General features: G+C 32.1%; 1 long non-coding RNA gene across 4 annotated transcripts in view; it reads left to right on the top strand.

Annotated features, from left to right (window-relative positions):
- Positions 1 to 19798, top strand: part of LOC145243654 (uncharacterized) — a 455606-nt gene that overhangs the window by 160341 nt on the left and 275467 nt on the right. Inside the window, exon 2 of one of the 4 annotated variants that reach the window (XR_013862924.1) lies at positions 14769 to 18254. The exons of the other annotated variants lie outside the window; for them this stretch is intronic. This is a non-coding gene — a long non-coding RNA (uncharacterized LOC145243654). Of the gene's footprint in view, positions 1 to 14768; positions 18255 to 19798 lie in introns of those variants that run through there. 4 annotated transcript variants of the gene reach the window in all.

Genomic DNA, 19798 nt, shown 5'->3' with positions numbered 1-19798 from the left:
ATGATGACTAACATTATGAGGTGATTGAAAATGAGGAATGGATTAAACAAAATTTGATTGGGGAGACCGGTATATGACTGCAAGATTTGCAGGTCAGACAGGAAGCTTTCTAGCACTAATGAAGAAAGACGTGATGTTACAGTCCCAAATACAAGGAGAAAAGAACATATTGCCAGGACCAGAGATAGATAATCATGTGTAAGCAGTAAAAGTAAATATTCTTTATTTAACTCTTGTGCATTACTGTTTTTTTTTTTTGTTTTGCTTTGACAATTTTTTGTTTTTATTTTTTTTAAGGGGATACAATTCAAAATGATTTTATCCTAAAATGTCAGTTTTATGTAAGTTTTAGTTAAAAAAATAAAAAATAAAATTTTAAAACAAAATAAAGCATTAATTATCTGAACATTTATTGAATTGAAATAAAATTAAGAAAAATCAGTTTTCTAAAAAGTAAAAAATTCGCATATATTCCAATAATGACTGTTCAAAACTGTACAGAAATTTCATGTAATACATTTTCATATAATGACAATTTTCATTCATTCCAGAATTTTTTAAATTTTATTTTAATTCAATAAATGTGCAGATAATGTTTTATTTTGTGTTATTGTATTAGTTTAGTGTATTTGTTTTTGTTTTTTTTTTTAAGTAAAAGTTGCTTGAAACTTTAACATTTTTGAGTAGTATCCTTTTGAATTATCTTCCCTTGAAAAGAATTATTTAAAAAATGAAAACAAGAAAAAAATTGCCCCCCCCCCCCACAAAGAAAACAAAAACCAGTAATGCACAAGTACACATTTACTTGGTTTTTCTGAGTGTCTTTGCGACTGATGTTTGAAGACTTAGTCGATTGACAAGGTTTGAGAAAGTGTGTTCCTAGAAGGAGCTGGATTAAACTATTGAATTTAGTCGTCAGTGCTCAACTATTTGACTAGTTAAGCTAAAAAAAAAAAAAAAAATTGAAAAGAACACTCTTGTGTGCCCGCCATTTAATAATTAACTATTCAACCCAGGAATGTAAAAATTGGTAGGAATTTATCCATTACATCTACAGATTGCTTTAAGTTGATATTTTTGGGGTTAACATATAGTTTATCATAGATTTTATTACTGAAACTTTCTTTTATAATTTTTTTTTTTTTTTTTTTTTGCCCAACCTTTATTGAAACCAAAAAAAAAACAAATATGAAAGCTACATGAACTTTGAGCATTCGTTTGATTTAGAATAGAAATAAAATAAATAAAAAAGAGTAATAATGACCTAATTAGGCAAATTATCTCACGCTATAATTAAAGACAATTTAGTAGAAAAAAAAAAATTGGCCTCAGCAATTAATACATGAAGTGACTAATTCTTTACTAAAAAACATTTGTAAAACTCGCCATTTTTTTTAGAACAATTTAGTAGTTATCTGAGTTTTGTATTTGCATGTAGCGTTTTTGTCTACTGCTCAGTGATTGAACATAAAAAAAAAAAAGATTGTCTGCTGAATTGTGATTTAAATGTGACAATGTCTTACCCAAAAGATTTAAATGTGACGGTGTTTAATCCAAAAGAAACCACCTCAAACATTAAAGGTAAGAGAAATTAAATCTTTCACGATTCAATTTTTATATGGACATAAAAGCTTACAGGAATTTAGTGTCTTCGGAAATTCTTTCTCTCTCTCTCTCACTCACACATACACACACAATTACTTCTACAAACATTATTGACTACATATGTGCATACATATTTCAGCTACTAATCAGTGGATTAACATCTAAGAAACAAGTCATAGCAGATATATCCGGCGGGCGTTGCCTGGTATTAAACATAACGTTAAATTCCTTTAAAAAATATTAAAAAAAAGAAGTAAAAAAAAATAAAAACGGAAAAATCTAAGACATGTACATGCGAATATTATGTATTTTTTCTAAGCAGTTCACTTCTTGTAGGTAAAAAATATATACTCGAGCTGAGATCGAAACGAAAATCTAAAGACAATGAGTCAGCACGATAATAATTAGACCAGCTTGACATGATCTTTACAAAGTGTTTTCAAACCAACTTATGCTTAACATAAGGAAGTATGCGCAGTCGTGAGACAGTTGAAAACGAATAAAAATCCGACGCCTTCCATGTACCAATTTTTCAATGTTTACCCTTTAGCCGACCTTTTTTTCTGAATGAAAACTGATTAAAAAGTTTTCCACGTGTCTGAATACTCTATATACCAAATTTCAGGTCTGCAGATCCATAATTCGTTGAGTATATAGGTTGAAAAGTGTCCTCACACACACACATTCTCATTTTTTATATATATATATATATATATATATATATATATATATATATATATATATATATATATAGTGTGTGTGTGTGTTCGAAGTTTTTCAGCTTTTAAAACAAGAAAAAAAAAATTTAGTTTCAAGTCCTTCGTTGAAAATCTCGTTTTCTTGTAAGCCAATCTTTTGCAATCACTGCATTAGTTTGCTCCCAGGAATTTACGCTAATCATTATATTATTGTAGGCATTGTCAGTTGTTTACCATGAAAAACTGTTTTGATGATTTAATATACATATGTGTGTGTATTCTACCTTTGAGAGTAAGTTTATTACTTAAGGTGCAATATATAGGAGTCACCACTTATCAAGGCCCAGAGGCCACAAGAAGATAAGTACTGTAGTCGGTGAGAAAATAACGTAGTACTCGTTAGTAGTAGAAATTTGGTAAATTGGATTACTTAAGGGGATGGCTCATGAAGAATTTGTTTATGTTGGACTTAAAGTCGACCAAATTATCAGTTGGAAAGCAGGCAAATGGAAGAGAGTTCCACGGGCGTGGAAAGAAACTTTGTTCATGGAATGTACGTTTAAGTTTAGGCACAGATAAAAGGGGTAAATTATTGATAGAATATGTTTCATATATATATATATATATATATATATATATATATATATATATATATATCATGCATCTTTATGGCTTTTCGTTTATGAGTGTATGTTTACTAGACTGAATTATGAGAACTACTACTACTATTTATTTTGTTTAAAAAATTCATAAACTGCAACATGTGTTCACGTCTAACAAAAATAATTTTTCTTATTACATAGAAGAAATGAGATTATTTTGTCATCTAATTTACATTTGTATTTGTGGTGTGTTCTGACACATGTCTGTAAATTAGAAGACAATTCAGAGAAAAGATATTCTTCCACTGAATGCTTCCAGATATTATGAAATATGGTGCTAATGCAGAGAGTGATCCGCGCTATTTTTTAAATCGTATTTCCACGTTTAATTAAAGTTTTATGATATGGAAAAATTACAATGTAAAAAAAAAATTTAAAAAAAAAATAGTCAGGAATATGACGTGGGAGAAAATAAAACTAAAAATATAATTTAAAAAAGAATAAATAAACAGGGAAAGAATCACATAATTTTAGGACTTTATGTGATTTCTATGTTATTTTTTTCCTGTTTATTTATTTCATTTTAAGTATATTTTTCTCCCCACCCCCCACCCCGTCATATTCATAACTATTTTTTTTTAATCATAATTTTTACTCGATGAGCGAGGAACGAAATCCAGTTAGCTAGCCCTTTTTCATTTTTTATTTTTTCAAATTCGTCATGCTAATTGGTCTTTATTCAGCCATTATTAAATTTTGTACTCCAAAAAGAATATTTGAATTATATATATGATGCAATCACGTTGACACCAGTTCCTGTTAGATCATCAAAGTTAAGTTACGTTGAGCCTAATCAATACTAAAATGGTTGACAGGTGTTATATGTAGGAGAGGCTTTCTGCTTATGCCGGGATAGTTTCCAGTAATCCAAGATTTTTCCTTTTCATTGGACTCGATAAGTGCTAGTTCCAGAAATGAATGGTTGCTGATTGCATAATCCTAGTTTTATAATAGACTCACCGCGTATGCACCTTTTACAGGGTAATTCATTATCTATCGATATTTATCGAGACTGAATCGAAGCCTATAAGAAATAAATTTGTATTTTTTTAACTTTAGGATGGACATACATACATACATACATACATACATACATACACGCACGCATGCATGCAACAATCCTTTATAAAATAGATATAAAGAAATATATACATCATAATCACGGTGACACTAGTTCACTAGTTTCTGTTGGATCCCAAAAGTTAAGCAATGTTGAACCTGATTAGTAATAAATGGTGACCATTTGAGATTCGTAAATGTATGTGGGAGGGGCTCTTTGCTTATCCCAGCATTGCTTCCGGTCATCCTGAACTTTTTGTAACTGGATTCTAGTAATGATGAATAAAGGGAAGGTGTGGTTGAAGAATGCACCACTCTTGCTTCACAATAGACTCCCTTGCACGGGCACCAACCCCTCTGCTTATCTCGGCATTGTTTCTCTGGACTGTTCCTTGTTACTGAACTTAGGGAATGCCGTTTTAGGAGAAGTGTGGTCAGACATTGTGCAACCTTTGTTTTTTAATAGACCTCTCGTATAGGCACTTTTACAAGGGTATTTATTGTCTATCGAGACTGAACGAAGGCTTAACGTGTGTGATGAAACTTACTCTGCTAGTACGTAATAGAATGTTGATGCATTTGCTGTGATCCTGTGAGTAGTTTTCAAGACCGCCCCCCCCCCTCTAACTTCTTGAGGAAAAAAGAAAAAAAAAAAAAGAAAACAACAAAATATTTGGATTATTTAGACTACTGTTCTCATCTTGGATGTTATTGACACAACTTTTCGGTTAATGTAATCTGACATTCTTCAAATGCATCTGGTATCTCTTTCTGTCGAACTCTGGAATCTATATGGATTTTTGAGCAGAAATCTTTATTCAATCCATAGGGGTAGTTTGTTCTCATTCTGTTGATCGTGGGTTAAATAAAGCATTTCATTATAAATTCTGTACAGATTAGAACTGATTATCACTAAGCACTTTTATCCATTACACCATAGATCCTTGCGGGTGAGAACAATAGTCTGTATAATGCAAGTAATACAAATTATCGATCCTCATCTCAAAAATCCCAAAGCAAAGTTCTACATAGTAGACTGATGGTAATATTGCTCTGGTTTCAGAAGTAGTTTAACAGACCCCCTCTCCTCGTTCCTCCTAACTTCCTGAGGAAGAGAGTAAAAGAACAAGACAAAAATGATTTATATAAAATATAGTAGAGGATTCATTTTTCTTGCAGAAAACGATTAATCTTAGAAGTTGGTAATTTCCGTTGTATTCTTTCCTAAACAAATCCGATTTTGAACAAAGCTTGTTATTTTGCCGCAAAGGAAATTCATGTTTCAAGAATATTTGGGTGAAATCAAAACTTTTAAGAGATTTTACAGCAAGACATCCTCTATCGCATTAAAAAAATAATTTTCTGGAAGAAAATGAAGAGTTAAAGTAAAGATCGTCTGCACATTTTAACTTCCGGCTTTTCTGTCTACTTGGCTGAATAATTACACATGCTCAGACGGACAAGAAAACTATTGTTAACGCTATAAAAGAGGTTAGCTTTCACACTATTTGAGAGGAAGATAATCATTGATCAGAAGGGAATACATCTTATCATTTCATCTGCAGAGGGCGGGCCTATAAGAGAGATGAATATGCCTCTTAGATATCATTGCTGCCAGGTCCATTTTGGCCCGGTTTGGTAATACCTTCTGGGGCATTCCCAGGCTGTCTAAAGATGCTGGCTTCTTGATCTAAAATGCACCAAACATTGATGTTATTTTTTTATCTTAATTTTTTAATTTTAATTTTTTTTTATACTTTCCCTTTGTAAAACTCAATCATGTTCTACAAAGTAAAAAACAAAAGCAACACTTTTCCTCCACAAAACAACCAAACCAAATATTGATACATATTTGAAAATATAAAGAAGTTGAAACATTTTTTGGATTCAGCATTAAATAACTTCAAAAGGGTTGATGTGCCATAACACAACGAAACAATTGCTCTGCTGAACAGAAACAAGAAATCAACAAATCAAATGTAAGCAAATGAAAACTAGGTGGAAATAGTTTTTAGTGTTGAGACGATTAACCCTTAGGCTATGCTGGCTTTTAATTTTTTAACACCTAGTTTTCTATTACAAACAACTGCAACAATGGTGTCTTCAAGAACTATGGAATTCTTATTTGCCCTAACTGCATTAATCAATGAATGTTTGTATTGGTTTTTGATAAAAAAATTATTTTTTAAAAGACCCTAGATTTTATTTTATGTGATGTGAAAAAATTCACACATATCGTAGGCAATGCGTGTAAAAATACCATCGTAGCGCAAGGGTTAATCGGAATCGGGAATCGGAAAAATCTGAGCTTTTTGGGGTATTGGAATCGGAAAAATTTTGTGCATATTTTCCAATGCCAAAACCGATTTCTTTAATTATCTTTTTTTATTTGATTTTATTTTAAGAAATATCTTCCCCTGCTTGTAGTAATAATAAAATAATAAATATTTATTGATTTTAAACTTCCAGTATGACTAAAATATCTAGATACCCCCCCCCCCCACAAGTGTGTTTCTACATTTGAGAAAATATATGCATATTTGTGATGCATTTTTACAGTAATCCGGGAAAAAAATAACACTTTTGTAGTTAAATATTTAGAGATTTATAAGGAATCGGAATCGGTAATTGTATCGGAATCGGGAAAAAATATTGGAATCGTCCCATCACTAATAGTTTTGTTAATTGATTCATTGTTTTCTTCAAACGGAATGGAGAATATTAGTTCTGTGTTTTCTTTACTAATATTAATGTCTTATAAAGGAATATAGGACATTCGAGGATTACAAGTTACCAATGAGCAGCACCTTAAGAGGATTGTAAACGATGTGTTAAGTTGATTATTTAAGTGGAGGGCTAAACAAGAATTTAATATTGAACTTAAAAATGATCGGGAAGCAACCCCCATGGATTCTTACAGATGAAAAAAAAAAACCTTAATTTTTTAACCCCCCCCCTTCCAAACAAGGCATATCGTCACAGACACGTAGGAAGCTACTATGATAGTGACCAGATTTAGAGGAGGCATTCTAGATGTTTGTTCACATTACATTTAAATTTCTACATATTAGTACAGTTGAGGGAGTAAGGACGAAATTCTAAAGACAAGTATTCCAAGAAAAGAAGCTATCTAGAGTGGAATTTTACTGCTAATCATGTTTTTCGAAGGTATCTGTTAAGAGAGCGGGGGGGGGGGTGAATTAGAGCACATTCTGTGGATGTACGTGAAAAGCAGGACTTTTATTTTCCTATTATGTTCAACTAGCCAATTTATATACTAAGGGGTCTACTCCTTTAGTATTCAATAAATAAGTTTCCAGACTTTATGGGTATTGGCACTTTTATTGCTAGTACACACATGAAACTCTAGTCCCTTTCGAAGTAATCTCTTCCGGCTGCAATGCACTTTTTGTACCGTTCCAACAAATCCTGGAAGGCCCATAGAAGTCTTTTTGTGTGAACGTATCAATGATCTGCCTCTTTCATCTCGCCCCAGCCTCTTTCATCTCCTCAATTGTCTCATAACGACAGCCTCTTGGGATTTCTTTGAGCTTAGGGAATAACCAAAAATCACAGGGAGCAAGGTTTGGACTATAGGAAAGGTGAGGATCTGTCTTGATGCCTATCTCAGACACGACATCTTTCTTTCTGATCTTCTCCGAGTACCTTTGGGACAAACTTTGCGCAATTCTTCTGCATCTTCAGTTTCTTGCAAATAAATTACAGTTCCCACACTAACATCAAACTGTGCAATTATTGTCTCTATAGACATACGACAGTCTTTATCCATGAAATTCTTTATTCAGCTAGTAAACTCTTGTGTTCTGACTTTCTTACTCCTCCTACACCTCATCATCCCTCACAGACTCTCTGCCGTCTTTAAATCTTATGCAACTCAAAAACTGATGCTTGATTCATGCAAGATGGCCAAATCTGAAGCCTTCCATATGTTTCTGTGGCATTTTTTTCCAAGTTTAAAACAGAATTTTATTTCATATCGTTCTTCTAAAGTCTCCTCACGTCCAGATTGCATTTGTGAAATTCATCAACTGTGACAATCAGGATTTAGTAGGGTGTATTCTATTTCATGTTGTAGCTGTTCATTTGAACCTGAAATCATAAAAATTGGTCAATCATCTCATACAATGTATAGCAATAACGTACTGAATTTTCAAGAGTCTACGACAATTTTAAATGTCTGTACAAAACAATTTGGTAACTTATTGAATAGCATACGCTTATTTTTTTATTTTATTTTTTTAGAACGAGACTCGGATGCTTATTAATATTCAATCTTTTATACACAGTTGGATGTTTTTTTTTATCTACTTGATTTTGTCTTTCTTCGATTCTGTTGGAAATGTCGAGTGCACTTGTGAGGAATTCTAAAGATTCAAGTACTTGGAATCGATTTGATTGAAAAAAAAACTCATCAGTAAATAATTAACTGCAACTTCATTTTGCAGACTTTTCAATATTTGGATTATTTCATTGACTGTGTGTGTGTGTGCGTGTGTGTGTGTGTGTGTGTGTGTGTGTGTGTGTGTGTATATATATATATATATAAACTCGAGCAATTCATAAGGGAAGTTTACTAGTCAAACGCCGTTTAAGCTTCAGTACAATATAAGCATTAATGTTTATATTTATTCCAACCAAAAATAAAAAAGCTCGATACAACATTGAGTAGAGGTTAATACCATTGCATAACAGTCGGTTTGATTTCTTTTTTCTTCTTTTCCTTTCTCCTTATCCCTTTTGACAAACCTTATGCAAGCATTGTTCTACACAAACTGTATTGTACACTCTATGACCAACATCATGAAGTGAAGTTTCGTGAAATACTAAAACCAGCAAATATTTAGTTCCGCTATCTTTGATTTGCTAACTAGTTTCTTTTTTCTTATGAAAAGAACCATTACATTCTTTGAAACTCCGCGGAATAAGGATATTTCACCATCCTTCTTTATTGGAGGTATTCTGTCAAAAAATAAATTTTTGTATGTAAATCTCCAGTTTACATTTTTTGTTTATACTTATGATATATAATATATATATATATATATATATATATATATATATATATATATATATATATATATATATATATATATATATATATATATGCAGCATATACTGGACGTATGTCACAACCGGCCAATGATAGGCAAAAAAAAAAAAAAGCTTCTTCAGAATACGGAAAATTTCAAGACTATGCCATTTAGATAATATTTGAAGAATTGCAAAAAAAAAGGGGGGGGGGCAGTCAAACTAACATTTGTATAAAAATAACTCTAATGTATGTGTGTATATACACACACATATATATACATGTTTTCTCTCGTGATTTTAATTTTTTAATCGTTTTCTTTTATGGAAATGGAGCAACCTACCGGATCCCAGACATTAACCCACTATTTCAGTCACTCCAACTAAGAGATCTTTTTTTAAATTCTAACCGTTCCTTTGAGTGCAATTGTTTGTATTTCTTTTGCACTTAGTCTATTGAGTATATTCGACAGGTAGTTTTTGAAATTATTTTGCATATGCATACGTATGTACGTAATATGTATGCATATGTACGCATATGCCTACGTATGTACGTAATATGTACGCATATGCGTATATATTATGTACGTAATATATACTCGCACACAGTAACTGGCTTCGTCATCTCAATATCGTTTCATAAACCTTTCTACTTGCAATAATTGGAAGATTAATTTAGAATAATAAAAGTGAGTGTACGTGTTTCCGGTTCGCTTCAATAACCACGTATGCAATTTTTTTATTAGCAAAGAAAGTAAATCTTAAGATTAATACTAGCTGATAATACAAATGAAGGAAGGTGTAATCACGTGTACAAATTTCAGTTTTTGTAAAACTTTACTCACGTATTTAACTCGTATTTTGTCTTTTCGATTTTATTTTTATTCAGATACGCCATCATCATGAATCGTCTTCACTCTCATCCTCCCTTTAATTCTGATTCATGACCTTCTATTTCTCTACCTCTTTCTTTCCAGCTTCTACTCTTTTTTTTCTCCCTTCCTCCCCTATATCTTGTTCTCTTCCTCACCTACGTCTCGCTCCCTTTTCCCTCTTTTCTCTCTCCCATCTACCTTCTCCCTCTTATTCCCCCATCCCTCTTGCTCCTTCTCTTCTTTGCCTCCTTACCCCTTCTTCCTCCTTACTCCTCCTCCTTACTCCTTACCCATTCTTATCCCGTCTTCCTTACTCCTTTCTCCTTACCCCTTCTTCTCTCTGCATCTACCCCTTCTTCCTTTCTTTCTTTCTCCATCGTTATTTCCCCCTCTCTTCTCTCACCCCGTTCTTCCAAAATAAATAGTTTCCACCAGAATGATGGTATGTTTAATGAGATTAATTAATTTTTCCTTTACCAATATATATATTTTTTTAATGTTATAAAAAATAAATAAATAAAAGCCATAAAACCACATATTATTGCTTGACAGTCGATATCTTCCATTAACGTACAAACATTTCTCCATTTGCTGCAAATGATGGCCGCCATGTTGAAAACGGATCATTTTACAATTTTTGCTTTCCATCATGGCGAAAGATGAGTCACCTTTTTTTCTCTTACCTACGACGACGTTTGATTCCACCTCACCTTAATCGAAATCCCAGCACTATTCATTCGCTTTGATGTTGCTATAAAAGGAAAAATGACACCAATTTTTAACTGTCCATTCTTGTTCAGCATCCCTACAGGGTTGGCGGACATCTTAGGCTTCGTCTCCAGTCTCCAGTTTTTTTTTAATTCTTTTTTCTCAATCTGCTATTTAAATCAAAGGAGGAGGAAATGGGTTTGACATATTCAACGTCCCCTTTTCACCTACTTCCGATATAGATAAAAGATCCCTCTTTCCGCTCCCCCCCTCTCTGGTTTATGAATGACATCATCACTTGTGATGTCATCTACTGTGTACAGTTACTCCACATCTGTTTTAATGGATAACCTCGTCCTTTAATGCTGTCAGTTTTCTGTTTCCAGCGGTTAGATCGAGCACTTTAAAAGAGGCAATCAAATGTTTATATGAACAGACGTTTGATGATATTGTTTGCGAACACTGATCCCATGGGCCAGAGAGTAGAACTGCAGACTACTAACTAGATGGTTGTAGGTTCGATCCTAGTTTTGGATGGGTGACAGTCTGACTGCACTGAAGAGCTATGATACAGCTAGTCTGCCTGTGGACGACATACATACTTATATATTAGTACTTCAACAGGTGTTGTTGCCTAGATTTTAATCCACTGAAACTTCAATTTTTATAAGACAGTGCTCAATAACAGATAGCTGTATATTTTGTTAATTATGCATATACACACAAGAGTTTTTTTTTTTTTTTTTTTTTCAAATGCAGTAAAATTTAAATTAAAATAAATCGCAGAAAAATATATTCATTATACAAATATGTGGTTTATTCCAAAGATTATTTCATAATTTAAATACAATTTCAGATATGGAGCTCTGCGGCTCACATATATATGGCGTAATTTAAAGGTACAATTTTCACAAAATTAATCCATTAAATTAGGCTGTATTTTAGCAATAATTGATCGAATGTTGTCTTCCAAATAGTCTCTTGTGTTTGGTTTATCAATGTAGAAATGTAACTTTACAAATTCCCAATGAAAATAATCTAATGGCGTTAAATCACACAAACGAAGTGGCCAGTTGACAATTTCATGAAATATTGGTTTATCAAATTTCTTTCAGTAAATTGTATCATTTGCAATTTTCTAAAGGGTGTATTGCAGCTCTACCTACCTACTCTATTGAGAACTGTCTTGTTTTGTTGAATTAAAATCTAGGAAACAATAACCATTCAAGTACTTATCTATCTACATATCCATATATATATATATATATATATATATATATATATATATATATACTCTGGTTTTTTTATTCAAAAGTAATGGACTAATGAATTCAACGAGGTTGTTAGATAGTGCTCAATAAAAAGAGCTGATAATATTTGTTTATTGTTATATAAACATGCTCACATCCTGCTGCTACAAATAGCCACTTGTTTCAATCAAACAACAGATATCATCAGGCAGCGACTTGACTATTCAAAAGTTCAATGAATAATCTATAATAGATTATTCATTGAACTTTTGAATAGTCAAGTCGCTGCCTGATGATATCTGTTGTTTGATTGAAACAAGTGGCTATTTGTAGCAGCAGGATGTGACCATGTTTATATAACAATAAACAAATATATATATATATATATATATATATAGTGGGTAGCAAAATTATTTATTACATTGATTTTTTTCGTATTTCTCAAAAGAATATCTACTTTATTAGAATGAAATTTACACTCGATCTTTGATCAGGTATCATCTATCTAAAAACAAAATAGAAATGAAGATATTCTTAGTTGACAAATATTTATTAACAATAAATCAAATTACCCATATGCAAAAATATTTAACACATTTACTAATAATTAGTTGCATGTCCTCCTTTCACCTTACAACCTCCAAATGCTTTCCATAACTGCCTACTAGTTTCTTACAAGCACTTGCTGGCAGTTTCAGCCATTCTTCGTAGCAAACTTTCTTCAATTCTTTGATATTCTTGGGATCTCTTGCATGCATCCTTTACATCAAAGTTTTCCACAGATTTTCTAACACTAATCCATTATCCTTAAACCATTTCATAGTTATTTTAGCCTTGTGCTTGGGATCATATGTGTTGACGAAATCTCCGTGTATTTTACTGCATTTATTTTCCCTTTTATGATTTCTCATTCCTTCAACTCCATTTGTAGAAAAGCAGCCCTAAATCGTCTCACTTCCACCTCCCAAATTTTACTGTGGGAATATTATTAGATGGTTTAAATTCTGTGTCCTTTTTCCTCCATACACAGGTGCACATGTTTCTTCTGAAAATTTCCATTTTTGTTTCATCTAGCCAAATAACTTTGTTCCCTGATTCGTCCGATTCATATTGATTATTAAGAATAAACAAATTTTAAACATCTTTCACGTGTCTAGGACTCAACTAGGGAGTTCTTCTCGGTGATCTAGAATACAGGGCTGTATGATTCAATGATCTCTTGATTGTGTCCTTGCTTATTTCAATACCTGCTTCCTTTTGAACTTTTGAATGAGTCATAAATGTTTTTTTTTTTTTTTCACGTTATGAGCAACATAACAAGCGGTATCATCATTTAATTTATGTGGCCGAGCTTAGAAGATTTTTAGTATTACCACCCATTGTTTTCCACTTTCTCAAGACAGCCCCCAACTGTACTTACCACTAAATTTTATTATGAAGCTATTTTATTGTACGCCTTTCTATCTTTATGACTTGCTATGATTCCCTAGCGCATATCATTAGTCAATTTCTTTGTTTTAGCCAATTTAAAACAGTAATGAAAGAGAAAACTTTCGCAGTGTCTGAGAGTTTTTATCAACTGACCTGTAAGGAGCTGGAACCCTGGGGTTCCTTCTAATTGGTTGAAATATTGTAGCAAGATGGAATGACTGCTTAAGAATGAAATTTGACAATGTGTTAAATACTTTTGCATATGGGTAATTTGATTTTTTAATAAATATTTGTCGACTAAGTATATCTTTATTTCCGTTTTATTTTTGAATAGATAATATCTGTTCAAAGATTGAGTGTAATTTTTATCCAAATTAACTTGATATTTCTTGAGAAATACAAAAAAAAACTAATGTACCAAATAATTTTGCTACCCACTATACATACATATATATATATATATATATATATATATATATATTGTGGTTAAAAGTAAAGAACCTTACCTCATGCATCGTGCGGTGGCCGCCCCCTGGTATTTATGGACTGAAAATCACGTGATGTGACGAGAGGGGGAGGGGGGCATGCAAATGAGATGTGGTTGTGTCTCTTTTAAAAAGAGCCGTCTTCTTTATTTTGGGCGTCGGTGTGGAAAGTGCAGAGAGAAGAGAACAGTTGGATTTGAGTTTGAGACTTTTGATCTGAGTTTGAGTTCAAATTTAACGTCATATATATATATATATATATATATATATATATATAAGAGGTGGGTGTAGTTTGCTTGAAGTATTGTATAGTATGTAGTTAAATGGAATTGTAGAAGGCAGTACAATGCAGAAGTAACGGAAAGACACAAGCTGAAGCAGGTGAGAAATTCATTAATACAACTTATAAATACATGTGTACATATTCATATTTCATATACACAGTATATTTATATTTGCACAGTGGTTACCTGGGGAAGTCGGTCTGGTGGTATGTCCGTGTAATATAATATTTCGAGAAAGATCTCTTCGTCAGATGTTTACTTGACTTTGACATATATATAATGTTGTCGTCGTTGACAGAACTCTGACACGACTGTTATTCGGAAGTTGAAAATGATCGAAAATAGAATTAATAGACAAAGAACGTCTATTTTATTTAATGAAATATGCCTGAGAGGAAAAAAATGCTGCCTTATATATATATTAAATAGATAAGGGTATTGGAATCCAGAAAACCGGTAAAAATAGTTAACATTAAATATATTTGAAGATCAATATATGTCAATGAATATGCCACAACACTTCTTGGCATTATTTTGAATATGATAGTTTGTTTAGAGTTAGGTTATTATTGTGCATTTTTTCTTAATTTACTAATAAAACATGAAATTTATCTTTTATTCAATATTTCCTATAATATTTTCCTGTTTTTTTTCTTTTTCAGGTATGTTTCTAAGCTCTTTCTTCTGAAATCTGTGTGGTACAGGTAAGAAACAAGGAAGTTATTGTTAAAGTTTTTGTAAACATTGCTGCATGTTTAATGTGATGCTTTTGATTCATACTGCAGATAACAGTGAAAAATATCTGGCGCATGCCTTTAAAAAAAAGTGATTATCTCTTTAAAGCGGGGAGGGGGTGTCATGCTATGAAATCAGACCACTTTGCAAAGAATTAATTTCCACTCCAGATAAGAGGCCCACCTGATCAGTAAATTTTTATGTCCAGTGATAAAACGGATATTCATTTTTAAATAGGATGGCTGTGTAGTATACTCCAAATGACACATATATATATATATATATATATATATATATATATATATATACAGGGTGACCCCAAAAAACGGGCTCCAACTCTAATTAGGCTCCATTTTTTAGTGTTTTGTCCGAATGAAATGAAACTTTGGTCATAACTAGTTTATTATATTCAAAGCATCACATCAAAACACTAGGGTCTTTAGCCTTTTTTTCTCCGTTCTACAGCATATGTTCTAGATGGCCTCCATTTAGCTTTTGTTTTGTTTTTTTTTTTGGGGGGGGTCACCCTGTGTATATATATATATATATATGTATATATATATATATATATATTCCAGCAAGACTGGTAGAGAGAATCAGTTGGCTCTCTATTGATCTGTAAGCTCTAAGGTGAAGGACATTTTGTGTTTGGTTGGAAGAGGAAACCGATTGTTGCAGCATTACAACACGATTGAAACTAAAGCTAGAGTAAAGATGAAGCACTGCATTCAGTCGATAATGGCCTGTGCAGTGAACAAACACAAACACAGGTTCATATGCATTATATATATATGTGTGTGTGTGTGTGTGTGTGTGTGTGTCATTTTTTTCCTCTATGCCATTGAGGACATCTATTCACTTTAACTTTATTTCTCATCATTGCCACGAACAATATTCTTAGAATAAACCAATTTGTTCTACAATAAAATATAGACAATTTAAAATATTCTGTGCAGATGTAATACTTTCAGATTTAGTATAGTGTGTGTGGAGAGAGAGAGAGAGAGAATTTCCTAGGTAACGTCAAGACACTGGTCTGCTAGTAGAAAATAATGTGAAGCGACTTGTATTTTGTACTTGATCAAACTAGAATTGATGAAAGCCGTGACAATCCTGTTTCTTTTATTTTTTTTAACAGGATTCAAAAGCCTAACCTGTATTTATATCAAGCAGGGTGACCCAACGATTCTCCAGCTTGAATGCAGATGCTATGTACTTTTTTCACGACGCTCATAACACCATATTACTTCATTCGTTTCTACTGCCCCTCTCCACTCCTCCCATTTCACCCCTAATATAGTCAGAAGGAACTGAAATATTGGAAACTCTGAAATATCTTGTATAGTCGCTTTCTTGGTAGATTACCAATGGTCAGTACCAGATGGATGAAGCAAATAAACATCGCAAGCACGAACATTGAATTATATGAAAGAATAACAATATAGCTAAATTCCACGATCCAAATATTTATTTTACTTACGAAGCAGCTGTTTCAGCGTATTAAATTCTCGGTACATTGTTTTTACAGATACACTTATGTCAATATCGAATCTTCTAATTTGATATTGACATTATAATAATCGATTGTTAAAAGGAATTTGTAAAATTGATTATTTTTATTATATAAACATCGAATTAGTAGATTCGATATTGACATAATAATAATTGTTTCTGCATAGCAAAAAGAATTTGTGAAATAATGTACCGAAATTTTAATATGCTGAAAGAGCTGTTTGGTAGGAAAAATAAATATTTAGATCTTGGAATGTTATCCTTTTCTATATGCTCTGTTGTATTTAACAAACATTCAGCTTCTTAGCAAAAAGGATTGGTATACACAAAGAGTGAAATATTATTGAAAAAAGATTTTACAAAAAAATCATATGTGTGTGTAATATATATATATATGTATATATATATATATATATATTAGTGATGGGACGATTCCAATATTTTTCCCGATTCCGATACAATTACCAATTACAATTCTTTATTAATCTCTAATTATTTAACTATAACATTGTTATTTTCCCTGATTTTCGTAAAAACATGTGTTAAATATGCAGGTATTTTCCCAAGCGTCAAAATACATTTGTGGATGATAATCTATCGATTTACTGGTAATTTAAAATCAATTAATATTTATTATTTTACCATTAATACCAGCAATGGAAGGTTTTAATTTTAAAATATAAATCAGAAAGAGACAATTAAAAGAACCGTTTTGGCATTGGAAAATAGGCATCAATTTTTTCCGATTCCGATGCCCCCAAATCTTCTCATTTTCAGATTCCCGATTCCGATTAATTATCCCAACACTAATATATATATATATATATATATATATATATACATATATATATAAGCAATGGCTGAAACTTTAATGACCTTCAGTCTGTAGTGGAATAGGGACGTAAATGGGAGGTAACATTTAATGCTGCAAAAATTATGTTCCTTTCCTTTAACAATCTCAAGAAACCTTATCAAGCACCGATTGCCATGACTGTGTTGCATCCTTGTACCTGTTTTACAAGTACTTTAATGATATGTGTTCTGATGAACTGTTAGCACTTGTGCTCCCCTCAACGTGAATACTCTCAATTAACTAAACAGGCGGCAAAATCTCATCCCTTTGCTATAAAGGTTTTTAGATGCCAGAAAGCTTTCTACAATAATAATTTCTTCTATCGAACTTTTTTTTTTACACAAGAATCACCACTTATCAAGGCTCGGAGGCCACTCGAGGATCAGAGTTGATGGGTATACATTAGACTGTGATTATAGCATAGAAAGCATAAGTAGTGGGAATTTTGTAAATTGTATTACTTAGGGGGACGGTTCATCAAGAACTTGTTTACGTTGGACTTGAAGACAATCAGATTGCAGTCAGCTGGAAAGCAGGCAATCGGAACAATTCCACAGGCGTGCAATTCTAAGAAAGAAACTTTGTTCATGGGATCTACATTTAGGTTTAGGCACAGATAAAGAGTGTGGGAAATTATTGATAGTGGTTTGGGCTAGATGAGTGTTTTTCGTGAAAGTTTGACGAGGGGGGACCATAGATTGAAGCTCTAATATGTAGAAATTTAAATGCATTGTGAACAACTCGCTAAATAGTCTCCTTGTAGTTATAATCCCAAAAATAGACCGTTACATTCAAATGACATATCTTGTTTGCGGTGAATAAGAGTTAGTTTAAAAAAAAAAAAAGAGAGAGAAAGAATATTTCTTGAAGTGCAGTGAGTTTTTTTTTTTTTCATAAATTAAATTGTAATTTTTTTTCATAAATTAAATTGTAATTTTTTTTCATAAATTAAATTGTAATTTTTTTTCATAAATTAAATTGTAATTTTTTTTTCATAAATTAAATTGTAATATTTTTTTTTCATAAATTAAATTGTAATATTTTTTTTTCATAAATTAAATTGTGATTTAAAATCCTTCATATGCTATAATGCAGTCGGATATAAGCGTAAAAGAAAAAAGTAGATTATAAAGCTCCAAATCTTCTTGTGGTTCAGTAGATAAACACGCCCCCCCTTTCCTTCCCTGTTTATTGCGAACACGTTCACATATTTTTTTTACGTGTTTTTAACGATTATTATTTTTATTTATTTATTTTTTAAATATTTTGATTTTTTTTTTTTAATCTTGCTACTTTGTATGCAACGCAGGGATGATTACAGTGACCCTGCCTTGTCGGTCTCTGACCCTCCATAAGCACCTTCTCTACCTTACTTAACCGACTGCAAGCGACTAAATAGCTTTTTGTGAGAGAAAAAAGGTTGGGGAATGACAGCGCGGAAATGTGGGTGATTAACCAAGTTTATCATCAGGGAAATGTCAGTTGTTGCAGCAGCATTTTTCAAAAAAAAAAAAAAAAAAAAAAAAAAGCAAATAATTCACTGATTGACTTGAACATTTTTCCTTTTTAACATTTTTTTTATGTTTGCTTTTTTTTGTCTAGTTTTTAATTATTTTTTTCTTTTCTTTTTTTCTGCTTTTATTTTCGTCTTTTTTCGTTTCTTTATTTCGTTCTATTTTTTTCCTTTTTCTACCATTTTTTTTTTTTTTTTACCCTTTTTCTAAATAGTTTTTAAAATACTGTAGAGAGATGGTAAATGAACTTTAAAGATAGGAATAATAAATCTAGTGTAGTCGTCGAGGGAGACAAAATATGTACGTGATATAGAACTGGTTAAAAAGGTAAGAGAACGGAAATTTTAATAGTTTTCTGAATAAAAATAGCATACATTGATTGATAGAGAAACAGAAAAGGGGGGGGATAATGTTTAAAGATGTCGAGAAATTGATTGAGGTGTATAGAAAAGAAGTCGTAAGTAAATATACTTGAGTTAAACTTCTGATTCTTCCGGGTTATCTCCCTTGAATTTATTACTGACAAATGTTAATGAACTCTCCTGTGCAGGAGTTCGTAAGCTCATTCTGTCCAGGAAAATTCAGAACATTCTGCAATTTACTGGCGCGACTTTCAAAGCGCATGGATGTGGTCTTTCATTCCTCTGTCACAGTATGGCTGTTAAAAGGTTTAGAATATTGGTGCAGATACACTTGCTAAGTTTAACCTCACTGATGAATCCTAGACGATGAAACGGCTATCTGTGGATAATATATACACGCATGCACGTGTCCATGGTTAATTAAATTTAAAAATGGATATGTCGCCTCCCATCCCATGGGGCATCAGATTGGTGAAGGAAAAATTATTCTCAACTAGCATTTAGGTAAAAATGCACTTTCGTATAAATAATTGAATTCGTTCAAAAAGTATTGCAAATAAAAGTAAACAAATAAACAGCATGTACAAAAATGCAGTACATTCCAGCACTAGCGCGGAAGTAAATCTTCAGTCTTCTAATTCGAATCTTACTCAGTTTAGCCTCGCTTATGAGTGTTACGTTGTTACATGAAACATGCGGAAAAGTATCTTTTCAGT

This window comes from Euprymna scolopes, chromosome 22, assembly GCF_053919585.1.
Source record: "Euprymna scolopes isolate OS-2025 chromosome 22, ASM5391958v1, whole genome shotgun sequence".
NCBI classification, from domain to species: domain Eukaryota; kingdom Metazoa; phylum Mollusca; class Cephalopoda; order Sepiida; family Sepiolidae; genus Euprymna; species Euprymna scolopes.
The sequence above is the reverse complement of the archived record's forward strand: the minus strand, read 5'-3'. Positions and strand labels throughout refer to the sequence as shown.